Source organism: Muscardinus avellanarius (assembly GCF_963383645.1).
Source record: "Muscardinus avellanarius genome assembly, chromosome: X".
Lineage (NCBI taxonomy): Eukaryota > Metazoa > Chordata > Mammalia > Rodentia > Gliridae > Muscardinus > Muscardinus avellanarius.
In genome coordinates this window covers 118,543,665-118,558,119 of record NC_137792.1, presented here as the reverse complement: position 1 = coordinate 118,558,119, position 14,455 = coordinate 118,543,665, and positions in this window count along the sequence as shown.

The window sequence follows — 14,455 nt, the reverse complement described above, 5'->3', positions numbered from 1 at the left end:
GAATTTTTTTAGTAGTGATTAATAAAATCATGCTAGCTTCATGCTGGATTAGAAAGCAAAGGCTCACTATTGCTCAGTATTTCATTTCAAATGACTCATCCTATACTTAAGGCCACCAGGCAATATGGAACATAAAGCCAGATGCTGTCAGTCAATGTATTACTTATCATTACATATGTGTAGCTCCCCTTCAAACATAAAGTTCTAAACAAATCAACCAGCTGCATAAGACATTTATCACATTTTCAATGGGAGTGTTTAACAAACTGGGATACACTACACAAAAGATAAGGTTACATCTGTAAGGAAAATTTTACAAAGCTGCCATGTTAAATAAAATCTATTCTTAAGTGCTGGAATATTGCTAAGGAGTTTTAGTTTTTTCCCCATGCCTTAGAGTTCTCTATATATAAAAGAGGAAAAAAATCGCAGAGTAAATCATTTTCAACATTTGAGATGTATGTAATGTGTACATAAATATGATTCAGCACTGGGTGATATTTTTATTTATCAAAGTACTCAGATGAAATTATGCATCTATAATTGCAAAATTATCTATTTTTATAATTTTTTAAAAGTATTTTTTTCAAAAACCACATTGATTTTTACCTTACTGGCATGCAAAATGAGGTCAAAAGGCCAAGAGAGTTCAGAATAAATTACCTGTATGTTCATGCAGGTAAATAACTAAAATGTCATATATACTTATTTTAACACTTAAAATTGTGTACTATTTGGACTTTAATTTGATCAATTGCTTTCTTCATTACATAAAAGAACAATTATAAATGTCTTAAAATTAACTTAGTTTTTAAATAAGATAATTAAGTAATTTGTCATTCACCTTTATATGAGTGGCTTGAGGAAATTGTAGATTTTCTTACACACTGCAAAGTAAAATCTGCAGCAATTTCTTATTTTTTCCTTTTCAATTATGTTATTTTCTCTGTGAAAACACGCTTTTTACCTATTGTACAAATACATTCAAAATTAGATATTTTAAAACATCTTAAACCAAAAATCTTACACAACTTAGGGATGTTTTTATTTATTCTTCAACTTTAGGGTGAGGTTGGGAAGAGCTCATGTGCTCAAATCTGTGTTTATCTTAAAAAGCAACCAAAGGGATGCCAAAGGAAATATCTACTATGATCTGAGTAATGTTGTTAACACGTAGAATTTGACGGTCTGACTAAACCCAAATCTTCTCCAAAGCACATTTTAAAAATCGCTAGCAATACCTTATTTTAGAAAGTATAAAAGAACCAAGGGCAAGGTTTATCCTTGCCAAATCCACACGGAAAAAAGAAATCCGCCTTGGCACTCAATGAAGTGTAAAAATTACAACACACAAGCGCAACGACCACGGGCAATTACAGTATATGGATACCAAATAAATAAATTGGAGCGTTGCTTTCCCATATAGGAAGTTTCTATAAGATCAATAATAAATGAGGTCAGAGAACAGCAGCGTGTTAAGTATTCAATAACCAATAGATAGCTAGGCTGCTCTGTCTTCTCAAGAGTGAATCTCGCATCCTTACTGAATGGAGGTAACCTACCAAGGAAAGCTTCAAGTAAACATCTCTCCGTCAAAGCACGGGGAGCAGAAATCACAAAAATAGAATCTCACTCGCATCTCTCTGCTCTAAACATAGCTCATTCAGGACCCAGCTTCTCGGCGATGTCGGTAGGGTGAAGCAGAGAAGAGAAAGGGTAACGCGGCAGAGAGAGGGAGAGAGAGAGAGAATGCGAAAGTAGTATTTGCAGATGGGAGACAAAGGAGCCCTGGCAAGTAGCAGTATTGCAGCTTTGAACGCAGCCCTCTTCCCGCAGAAGTCTCCCTTTCCCACGTCCACGCCAAGTTGCAATGATTCGAGGCGGAACACACGTGCCCTTTCGGATATCACCCACCTGCCTGGATCGGGAAGCGAAGGAGAACCTCCGCCGCCCAAAGGAGCCGGGGAGCCCCGGAGACCCCTTCCCCTCCTCCCTCCCCTGGCTGGTGCAGCGGTCGCCCAGCCCCTCAGCCTCCTCCCGCTCCCTCAGCCCTGCTACGTGGGAGACGGCCGAGAACCAAAATGGTGGTGTTTTAGCGGAGGCGACAGCTGCCACACGCCACACACGCACACCCCCGCCGGGCTCGGGCTCCCGAACATGTCCGATTCCCCGCCGCCGCCGCCGCCGCCGCCGCCGCCGCCTCGCCGAGGCCGCCGCTGCCCGAGACTCCCCGGGCGGCGCGGCGGGGGAGGGAGCGGCCGGGCGGCGCGGCGGGGGGCGTGATGGAGCGGGGCCGGCGGGTCGCCGAGGGAACATGTCAAGGGGACGCCGCGTTCTTCCCTTCCCCGTTTTGTTTTCCGCCATTTTCCCGTCACCCTGCCCCACCGACGGCCCTCCGCGACGGCTCGGGTCCCCCCCCCCGGGGCTGTGGCCGGGGCGACGGGGGCCGGGCGGCGAGCGAGAGCGTGCGTGGGGGGACCGCCCTCGGCGGCGGCGGCAGCGGCGCTGGCGAGCGGTCCGCCCAAGGCTGAGGGGACGCTGAGGGACTAGACGCCACTTCCATTGTTCCCCGCTCCCGCACTCCGGGCTGGGTGTGCGCCTCTCCTCCCCTCACGCGAGAGCCGCCCCGCGTCCCTCCGCGACTCCCCGCCGCCGCCGCTTACCTGCCGCCGCCGCCGCCGGTCGGGCTGTGACCGGGCTCTGCGTGGCTGCGGGGGGCGGCAGCTGTGGAACCGTAAGGTCCTCGCATTCGGGTTTCCGAGGTTCCGCAGCCGGAGCCAATCACAAGCGACTCTGCGTCTGGGAGGCGCGCCTCGCGGTCCTCCTTTATATCCCCGCCGACTGCTGAGGTTGCATTACGTCACGCGGCCCGGGCTGCGGGGCAGGGGGCCGCGGGCGGGGGTGGCGCGCACGCGCACGGCCGCGCGCCTGGACTCGCGCGCAGCCCGCGCGGGGTTTGTGCTCCGAGACCCCGCGAGCTGACGGCGGGGACCGCGCCGCCGCTCGCCGCCCAGTGCGCATGCCCAGATCTCCGCGCGCCCGGGAGGAGTTGCCGTGGGAAGATTTGGTGGTCGGGACGGCCCCAAGGAGACCGGGGAGGGGGAGGGGGAAGTCGGTGACGGGATGGCCGCGAGCCGCACCGTTTGCAGACGCGCTGGATGGCACCGAAGAAGTAATCCCAGTCGTCGCTCCTCGCCTCGAGTATTTGACAAATGAGGCTGGCCAGAGCTTAGGATAAGAGGCATCGCCTCTCCACCAGTAAAACCTAGGTGTGCTTGGCAGGTCCCTCCCCGCTCCTTCCCTCAGTTCCTTTTAGATTTCGTAATGGTAGACAATTTTCATGAAGAAAGTGAAGGGGAGTGAAGAAAAACATGGAAGGGGAAGGTGGACAAGGGACCGACATGAAGCGAACACTAAATATTCCTTGTGTGTGTCACTTTCAGCCTGTCTGCACACGGAAGGAGAACAGTTAGAAATTCACTGAATGAGGGGTAGAGAAGGAAAAGGGTGGCCAGACGTGACCGAAACGTAGGTGGGGACGAGGTGGCATTTGCAAAGCATCTTACGTTCGGCCGATTTAGCTTTATTTGGTGTAATCATTGGGAATGCTAACGGTATCTCTCCAGGGGAAAGATAGAAACCTTTGGAAAAAATTAGCTCATTACCATCACGTAAATTATTGGAATTCTAAATGAAACAGCTTATTGTTCTACATTAGACAAAGTCTACGTGTCTGTATGACTTAGTGTATTAATAGAGATTTTGAGACAAGTAGAGAAGAAATGTGAAAGCCCCAAGATAATATCTGGCTCATGTTAGCCCTGGAGGTAGCAATTTAATCTCCTGAAAAGGCCAAATAGTAAATGTTTAAGTTGTGTAAATAAATAGTAAACAATTTTTAAAAACTTTTTGGCGTGTTGGGACTCAAACCCAGAGGAATTATACCTCCAAGCTATACCCTCAGCCCTTTTGTTTGTTTGGTTTGTTTTGAAACAGGGTCTTGCTAGGTTGCTGAGAGACTAAGTTGCTGAAACTGATCTAGAACCTGCGTTCCTCCTGTCTCAACCTCTCAAGTACAGGGATTACAAGCATGCACCACCACACTCATCTGTATAATAAAAATAATACATTATTATTATTATTATTATTATTATTATTATTATTATTATTATTGCAGTACTAGGGATGGAACCCAGGGGCGTTCAACCTCTAAGCTATATACCCCACCCTATTTTTTCGTTTTTTATATTTTTTTCTTTTTGTGGTACTGGGGTTCCTGGAAGCCCTTCTACATCCGGGCTACACTTCCAGACCTATTTTTATATTTTTATTTGGAAACAGGGTCTCTTAAGCCAGCGCGGCTGACTTAGAACCTGCTCGATCCTCCTGTTTCTGCCCTCCCAAGCACGGGGATGACAAGCGTGCGCCACCACGCCCGGCTCATTTTTTATTTTGAAACAAGGCCTCACTAAGTTGTGGATGGCCTCACTAAGTAGTAGTTGAGGCTGGCCTTGTACCAAGATCCTCCTGTCTCAGCCTCCCAAATGCTGGGATTACAAACGTGCTCCCCCATACCCAGCTCACAATTTTTAAAACCTTTTGTGGTGATGGATATAAAACCCAGGGACGCATTGCATATGCTAGACAAGTGTTGTGCCACTATCACAACTACTCAGTTCTGCCAATATAACCCCAAAGTAGCCATAGACAATACCTACACAAATGAGCATGGCTGCATGGCTTCACTCCAGTAGAACTTTCCTCCCAGACACTGACATTTACGTTGTATTTCATTTTAATGTGTCATGAAAATTATTCCTTCTTGAATGTTTTCAACTATTTAAAAATATAAAAACCATTCTTAGTGGCACATCATAAAAACGTAGGCAGGAGCCCAGATCTTGCCTATGTACCATAGTTTGCTCATCCTGGTAGCTATCATTTATTTACACTTTTATTTTCCTTCCTTAACAAAGAAAGGTATTTTTGTAAGTACATTTCCATACATGACATATTTCTTTGATTTAAACCCTGGCAAATACTACTTAATGGTCTTTTTCTAGTGACAATTCCAACACAATACTAAAAGAAGAAAGCCCAGATATGGGGTTTTTACATGAATCACCTTTGTGAATGATACACTGAGGTAGATAATTTTTCAATCCTGAAGCTTGTTCTTCTTCCTTTTTCTCCAAGCATGTGGCCAATCACAAGAGAATTCTACTTCCATAATATCTGTGGCAATCATTAATTTTTCCCATTCTTAATGACTATGTTCGGATTCACATCCCTTCTTAAACAGCATCACTGCAACACTGTGTTAAGTAGTTCCTCTGCGTTCCTTTAGTCAACAGATCTCAAAATAAATAATCACCAAATGAGGACGCCTCACTCCATTTTCAGTACAGTTGAAGCTCTCCCCAAATAGAACGGTTGTAATAGCCTTCAGATTCATTTCTCTGCTACAAGTTTACAGGTCTCTACTCCACTTGATATCTTTTATGATGTGAAGTTTCTATCACTAGAGTTCACTTGTATAGCAAAATAAATAAAATTTATATTTCACTGTGCTTCAACATTGCTGTCTCCTAGAAGTCGTGACACCCAGGAAAGGACAGGAGGAGACTTGTAGGAGTCCTAGCCGAGCAACAGTGAAGGAGACCATCCAGTGTTTAGATGTATGGTATTTATTTGAAAGAGGAAACTGACTACCATGTAGAAGAAGAAATGTTAAAGATGGCAGTTTATGCTGTTTTTTAAAATGGTATTGTTTTCATATCTGATTTAGCATTTTGCAGTTTCATTTTGCAGCTCCAAGACCAATAATAGTAAGTGCTATAAACTCTAATTCATAGCTTGCTTTCTTCTTACTTTGCTCACCTTACTCCCTCTGCTTCCTGACCAATCTTAACCAACTAACAGTAGTTTGCTCTGGAATATTAAATATTGCTCTTTCTTCCCCTGTGACTATGGAGTCACGCACAGTTTGTTTGTAGTCAACTATACTTTCCTTACTTTGAGCCGCCTCTGTGAAAAACCCTCTTCCCTCCTTGCTTTTACTGTAACCTTGTAGACAAGCCCCAAGGAAGTAATCCAAAATGCATATCCCACCACATTTGTGTTTGTATTGCATTGCGCTGACACTAGATTGTACTCTTATATTCATTCTGGGAGAATTTAAAGAAAAACAAAGAATCGGACTTCATTTCTAATTACATGGTCCTACCAGATTGCTGTATATAAACTGATTTCTTCATGGGTAGAGTGGTGAGGAAAGTACATCATCCCACAGCATACAATAAGGCAAGCCATACCCTATATATTACTGCGGAGTCATTTTCATGTGGTGAGCTACAATTCAGACTCAGCAAAACAATATAAATGCATAGCATTAAAAGAATGCTGTCAATGTATTAGATTTGTTAGCTGTTGTTTGGTTTTATAATTGTATGAGCATCATAAACCCAAATTGTGTGTGTGTGTGTGTGTGTGTGTGTGTGTGTGTGTGTGTGTTACTGGGGGTTGAACCCTGGAGTGTTCTACCTCTGAGCTACACTCCCAGATCTTTTTAATTTTAAATTTTTAAAATTTTAATTAATTAAGTACTTAATTTATTGCAAAACTGGGGGTGAATCTCAGGGGCATACCTCTGAGCTACACCCCCAGCCCTATTTTTTCTTCTTTATTTTGAAATAGGGTCTCACTGAGTTGCAGAGGGCCTCACTAAGTAGCTGAGGCTGTCCTCAAAATGCAATCCTACTGTCCCAGCCTCCCAAATGCTGGGATGCTGGGATTGATTACAAGCCCCACTGCGCCCAGCTTTTTTTTTTTTTTTTTTTTTTTTTTTTTTTTTTGCGGGTCTGAGGATGGAACCCAGTGGCATTCGACCTCCGAGCTACACCCCCTGCCCTATTTTTTATTCTTTCTTTTGAAACAGGGTCTCACTGAGTTGCAGAGGGCCTCACTAAGTAGTAGCTGAGGCTGTCCACGAATCGCGATCCTCCAGTCTCAGCCTCCTGAATGCTGGAATTACAGGCGTGCGCCACCACGCCCAGCAAAGTGAAGTTTTTTTTTTTTTTTTTGGTGGTGGTACTGGAGTTTCAGAAGCCCTTCTACCTCCCAGGCTACACTCCCAGACCTATTTTATACTTTTTTATTTGGAAACAGGGTCTCTTAAACCAGTGCGGGTGGCTTTAAATCTGTGCAATCCTCCTGTCTCCGCCTCCCAAGCGCCGCCACCAGGTTTCACTAAGTTAAAATACACTGGCCTCTTCACCGGGCATAGTGGCACAGGCTTGTAATCCCCTCGCTTGGGAGCCAGAGACAGGAGGATCATGCAGGTGCAGGTTCGCTGGCTATTAGACTCAGTTTAAGAGACTCTGGTTCCAAATAAAAAGTATAAAATAGGTCTGGGAGTGTAGCCCGGAGGTAGAAGGGTTTCCAGGAACCCCAGTACCACCAAAAATAAAAATAAATAAATAAATAAATAAATAAATAAATAAATAAATAAATAAAATACACTGGCCTCAAACCTCCTGTCTCAACCTCACAAGTACTGGCATTATAGGCATGTATTTCTGTGTCTGGCACCAAAGCATACATTTTTACCTTTCTCTATTGTTGTTCAAGTAAAATTATTTTGAAAACCCGAATAAAATTAGCATTGGAGAATACGGTATTTCCTTTAAAATAGTCTACAATAAAAATACAAAATGACATACAAAAGTCTATAAATTCTATCCTACACAAAATGGTACCAGGACTCCTTGAGAGAAATAGCTAATTTCAAATTTCAATAGGAAATAAATGAGATTGTATCAGTTTTTTATGTCCGAGAACAAGGAAACCATCAAAGATGAACATGATCATGGTACAAGTACACAGGAGCATAAAAATAATAGTAACTCGGAATCATAGAAACACATTAAATACATAAAAATTTATGGAGTGAATAAGGTTACAATAGAGATCTTCTCCCTCCCAAAAATTCATAAGGATACCATTTTTTTCTTGTATATATAGAACATTAACTCCATTCTTTTGACAATAAGCAATAAAAATAATCCACTTTGTCATTTTTTTCTGGTGGCACAGACCTCTAATGTCAGTACTTGGGAAGCTGAAACAGGAGAATTAACCTCAGCAACTTATGGAGCCCCTCAGCAACTTAACAAAACCCTTGTTTCACAAACAAAATAGAGGCTGAGGGTATAGCTCAGAGGTACAACTTCGCTGGGTTCAACTCATAGTACAAACAAACAAACAAGAATTAAAAAAAAATTACGCTGTTTTTCTTGTACCAATTATTATGTGATAACCAAATAGTCCCAGTATGAACACAGAAAGTTCTTTTATTTTTGCAAGAAGTATGATGAATAAGTATAACAAGCCACAATTTTACAACCTCTAATGAAATAACAGATTCAAGCAATGATCAGTAGTGGGTGAAACATGAGAAGAAAGACTGATGAAAAACTTTATGCAGTTCCAGTTCTCATCACTTGAATCCTCTAATCACCTTCTCAGCAGGGTACCCACCAGTATTTGGTATTCTAACATTTTATTTCAGTTGAATATATACATAGCCATATATATTTCATTGAGGTTTTATTTTGCATTTGCCTGATAAGTAATGATGTTTGTATTGGTGCATACTAATTATACAGAATACAGGGTTTCATTGTGGCATATTCTTCCTCCACATAATTTGATCAATTTCATTACCCATTACCTCCCCGTGGTTTCCCCTCCTCCACTCCCTGCTTCCCTTCCTCTACGCTAATAGTCTCCCATTTATTTATTTTCATGAGAAAGTTGTGTTGTTGTTGTTGTTGTTGTTGTTGTTGTTTCTCTCTGGCTTCAACATATGGAGGAAAACACATGACACTGTCTTTCTGAGTCTGACTAAGTTGAGGCTTTCTGGTTCCATCCATTTTTCTGCATATGGCATGCTTTCATTCTTTTTTATGGCTGGGAAAAACTTAAGTGTGTGTGTACGCCACATTTTCTTTATCCAGCCATATGTCGATGCACCCCTAACCTTGTTCTATAACTTGGCTCTTGAAAATTGTGGTGCAATAAGCACGTATGTTCTCTTTGTTTTTGGTGAATACCAAGCAGTGGTATTAAAGTTTGGTTTTAGACTCTCCCCCCTCAAAGCTCATGTGTTGTTAGCCTTATCTCTAATGCAGCATTATTTGAACTGTTTTCTTCATCAATTCTCCATTTCCTCTTTCCATTTCCCTTCCTCGATCCTCTTCCAGTATTCTACTGGTCTCCTTATTTATCTGAAATCCCTTTTGTTTCCTTTTGTTTTAGTCAGCTTTCCCATTCCTGTGACCAAATTACCCCACAAAAACAACTTAAAGGAATAAAGGTTGCTGGGACTCATAGGTTCAGCAATTTTAGTCCATAGGGTCAGCTCCAAGGCAGAAACCATGGTAGTGGCTGAAACATGCAGAGTGACATGCTTCTCATATCATGGTGGCCCAAAGCAGAGAAAGAGTGAGAGCAAGGGAAGAAGCAGGCAGGCAGGAAGGATGAAGAGGCCCACAGACATATTTAATCTTCAAGGCCACACTAACAATGATCTACCTCTTGACATGGGACATGCTTTCAACACATGAACTCTTAGGATATATTTTAAATCCAAACTATAACACTTATTTCTCTCTAGTTTCCACACATTAGAGAAAACGTTTACATGATCATTTGCTACAGCATATCATGCAGATCTTGAGAAAGCTCGATCAGGGGATCTGCAATGGCATAGATCCCCCATGAAGTATGTCTAGCATTCCTTTCTTCAAAAAATTATTTTAGGATTATTTTGATTAATATGTATAATTGGAATTTTATGTATAAGCATTATAACTAAAACTGATGGGCAGCGGCTTGTGAGAGACTCAGGCAGCAAAGATTTTTTTCCCAAGGATAAAGTTTGGGCCAAACATTAAGTTCAAACTGACACTAGTTTGGGCCAATGTATAAGATTAAGTTTGAGTCAGCTTTGTGAAGTGAGACAAAGCATACTATGATTATTTAAATGTCTGGCACCCTTGCCCTAAACTCTATAAAAAATAAAACTTTTCCTGTCCTTGGAGATCCTGCTTGCATGGCTATGCCCTTGATTTTATGCCAAAAAATATATATAAAAATTGTAACAAATCCTGAATAAAATGGAGAAGTTTGAACCTGATCTCATGTGACAGCTCTTCTCTTATTCGACCTTGGCTCTTTTCTCACCAACACATGAACCTCGACTCTTGCTAGGGCTGGACCCCGGCAATAATTGACTTCCTGAGACTGGCTTACAAAGACCTTAGAAGAGGGAAAGTCCAGGCAATGTGTGGCAGAGTCGAAACCCTTGCAAGTGGACCCGAAGTGGGTAATTTGCGAAGCTGTGAGCATGAAGCCAAAATTGCAAGAAAACCTTCCAAGATTATGAAATGCCATAAACCTGGAATTGCAGGCAGGAATGGCTATGAGCTGTGAGCCATGGAGCCAGGCTAGAAGATCAACCAGGCCATAGGGGTGGGGCTGCCAAGCCCTTTTGGAGAATGTATCTTACCTCCAAGTGTCCTGGAATCCAGAGGTGGAGCTATAGGATTTAATGTTTGCCTTACTGTTTTGGGTCCTGTTCTCCATTTCTCCTTTCTAAAGCCCCCTTCCTCCCTTTTGGAATGCAATGTTTACTCCGTGCCAGTGTGCATTGAATGCATGTAACTTGATTTTTATTTTTACAGATGCTCTCACCCAAGAGTTTACCTTGAATCTCATAGAAACATTTGGAGTGATGATGGAACTGTTAAAACTATGGGACTCTGGGAGATGGACTAAATGCATTTTGCGTTGTGGAGTAGTGGCTGTGAGATCTTGGGGGCCAGGGATTGTTATGGTTTGGATTTATAATGTTCTCCTGATCTCATGTGGTTAACCAGGCAGCTATGTTGGAGGTGGGATTTTGTTGCTGGGGAGGTGTCCTTGGGGGCATGGCCAGGACACTGATTTTGTTACTAGTATAATTTCAAGTGAGATAGTCTGATGACTCCAGTTTTTTTTTTTTGTTGTTGTTGTTGTTCAGAAATGCTTTGGTTACTCTGTGTATTTTATTCCTTCATATGAATCTTAAGACTTTAAATTTTGTGAAGAATTTCATTGGTAATTTTATGGACATCTCATTGAATCTGTAGATCACTTTCAGTTACTGTGGCCATTTTAACAATATTAAGATCTTTCCAATTTCTAGTGTTTTCTTCAAATTATTTCTTCAATGTTCTGAAAATTTCATAATAAGCCAGGTGTGGTGCTGCATGCCTGTAACTTCAGTACTTAGGAGGCCAAGACAGGAGGATCTCACATTCACAAAGAGGCTAAGCAACTTAGTGAGGCCCTCAGCAACTTAATGAGACCCTGTTTCAAAATAAGTAAAATAGGGCTAGGGGTGAGCTCAGAGATAGAATGCCCCTGGATTCAATCCCCAGTATTACAGTAAATAAATAAATAAATAAATACTAATCAATAAACATTTCATTGTAGAGCTCTATCACCTCCTTGGTTAGAGCTATTCCTAATGATTTTAATTTTTGAAACCTTGATTTTTTTAGAAAATTTATTATTAGTGTATATAAAAGCTCTTGGTTTTGTGGGTTGATTTTGTATCCTACTACTTTACTGTATTTGTTTATCAGCTCTAGAAGTCTTCTGTTAGAGTTTTTCTTTGGGGGAGTCTTCTAAGTATGGAATCATAACCAACAACAGTGACAACTTGACTTCTTCTTTTCCTGTTTTTATCTCTTTCATTTTCTTCTCTTGCATAATTTCTGTGGCTAAAATACCAAGAATTGTATCAAAGAGCAGTGGTGATAGTGGACGTCCTTGTCTTGTTCCTGACTTTAGAGAAAATACTCTGAGTTCTTCCTTTTAGTAAGGTGTTGGCCTTTAGTTTGCCATGCATAACCTTTTTTCCAGCCTCACGTCATGGTCTGCTGCTTGCAGCGTTTCCTCAAGGACATTCCACATTTCTGGCATTTCTAAATTGTTTTCTTACAACCTTGGCTTCACCCTCACTGCTTCACGTATTGCCCCCTTTGGGCCTGCTTTCAGGGATCCTGACCCTACCACAGGTTGCCTGGCTTCCTAGGCCTTCCTTAGAAATGTGTGTGTTGGGGGAACCCATAACCCTTTTTTTCCAGCAAAGGCAATATTATATGAGTTCCGAGATTGACTACCAGCAGGAAAAGTAGTCACATTCTCTTTAATTATTACCACGGAGGCCTTTTGAATCACATCTTCTGTGCCTGTCTCAATCCTGACTACCGCTTTGTCTTCAAAAAGAGTCTATCAGGCTCTTTTCAATCATGGCCACCATTGTCAGGCCCTTGTTTTCATGGTTCCACCCTTGGGCTTGAACTGCCCTGGCCACATTTTTTCTGTGTTCCAATGGAAAATATTCAACCTCCTTTCAGCCATCTCACTTTCTTTTACAACACTATCTCTCCAGGCTCCAGCTTTATACATGCCTTTATGACCAAACTCCAAGCCTATAAAATCTCTATGCTTGGTTTTGGGATATTTTACTGTTTTGAGACTCCTTCTGCCAGTTCAATCAGTCCATCATCTTTAAATCTTATTTTCTTTAGTTTCAAAAAAATGTTTTATTGGTGATTGTAGTCATACATCTTAATGGGATAAAAAACTTGTGGAAACATACATGTACACATCACCCGATTAGCCCTTACCCAATTCCTGCCCCATTCCCTCCAACCCTCCTGCCCATGTTTGGCCTAATGATTGACTTTGATATGTTTAAGTACATCATCATGTGCTTTAGAGAGTTTCCCTCTTCCCCCCTCCCTCCCCTCAGTTAGGTCACCTTATTTGCTCCTCTATAGGATCTCCCTTAAATTTGGCTTCACACAAAGTTTCAGGACATGGGAAAAATGCTGATAAGTTCTTTGGCAGAATGGAACACCTGCATCCTCTGCTCCATTTACCTTTGGATCCCTCTTTACCCTCCAGAATCTCCTGAGCAGTTTCTTATGTCTACCTTTCGAGCCATCTTCTGTCCCTTTCCAACTTCCTCTCACAAAACAGTTCCAAAAACACACAAAACTTATGTGGTCAGACTTAGAACAGCCATGTCACTTCTCAGGTACCAATTTCAGTCTCAGCCAGCATTCTCATTGATATGATCCGAAAAACATGACCACACAACTTAAAGGAAGATTTATTTTTTTAAATAAAAAAATTCTGTTTGTTGTTGTTGTTGTTGTTGTTGTTTTGTTATTGTTGTTGTTGTTGTTGTTTGCAGTACTGGGGATGGAACCCAGGGGCATTATACCTCCGAGCTACACCCCCAGCCCTATTTTTCTTTTTCATTCTTCATTTTGAAACAGGGTCTCACTGAGTCGTGAAGGACCTTGCTAAGTAGCTGGTGCTGTCTGCAAACCGTGGTCCTCCTGTCTCAGCCTCCAGAATGCTGGGATTACAGTTTCTTGGGGATTCTATTGTGGCCAGGGTTTGCACCTCAGGGTGTGGCAGCAGGAAGCAAAGAGAGAGAGGAGAGAGAGAGAGAGAGAGAGAGAGAGAGAGAGAGAGAGAGAGAGAGATATCTCCAAAGCTCTGTCTCATGATGTTGTGGAGGCCAGAAGCAAAAGAGAAAGCAAGCAAAGGGATTCAAAGAGACACAGCACAATCCGTGCCAATCTCTTTTGTCCTGTGAGATTTCTTCCAAGAAGCTTGCTATCAGTCTGCTTAGGACACCCTTATGTATTATTATTATTATTTTTTGTGGTACTGGGGATGGGACCCAGAGTCATCCTACCTCCGAGCTACACCCCCAGACCTATTTTTTATTCTTTAATTTTGAAACAGGGTCTCAGTGAGTTGCAAAGGGCCTCACTAAGTAGCTGAGACTGGCTGCAAACCATGATCCTCCTGCCTCAGCTTCCCAAATGCTGGGATTACAAATGTGCACCACCACACCCAGCTTATTATTTCTTTATTCTCTCTTGATGCCTTGAGAATATTTTTATCTTTTATATTTGAAAGCTTGATTGTAATATCACTTGGGATAGATTTGGTTGAGTCAAATCTAACGGTAACCTTCTTCTTTCTGAATATTTGTATCCTTCTCTAGGTTGAGTAAGTTTTCTGTTATGATCTGTTTGAGTAAATTTTCTCCTCTTTTGACATTCTCAAATCTTGAATACTAATAAACCAAATATGTTCTCCTTCAGCATGGTTACAAAGTTTCCATAAGCTTTCTTCATTCCTTTTCATTCTTTTTCTACTTTCTCCTCTGATTATGATTGTTAAAATAGCATGTCTTTGAGCTCACACATTCTTTTGTTTTGATGAAAACCCTGAATTTAATGTGACATTTTTCCTTTTTTACCACCTACTAATCCAGCCTTTTGTTAGTTGGGTCAGGGCTGCCCTCAGTCTCTCATGC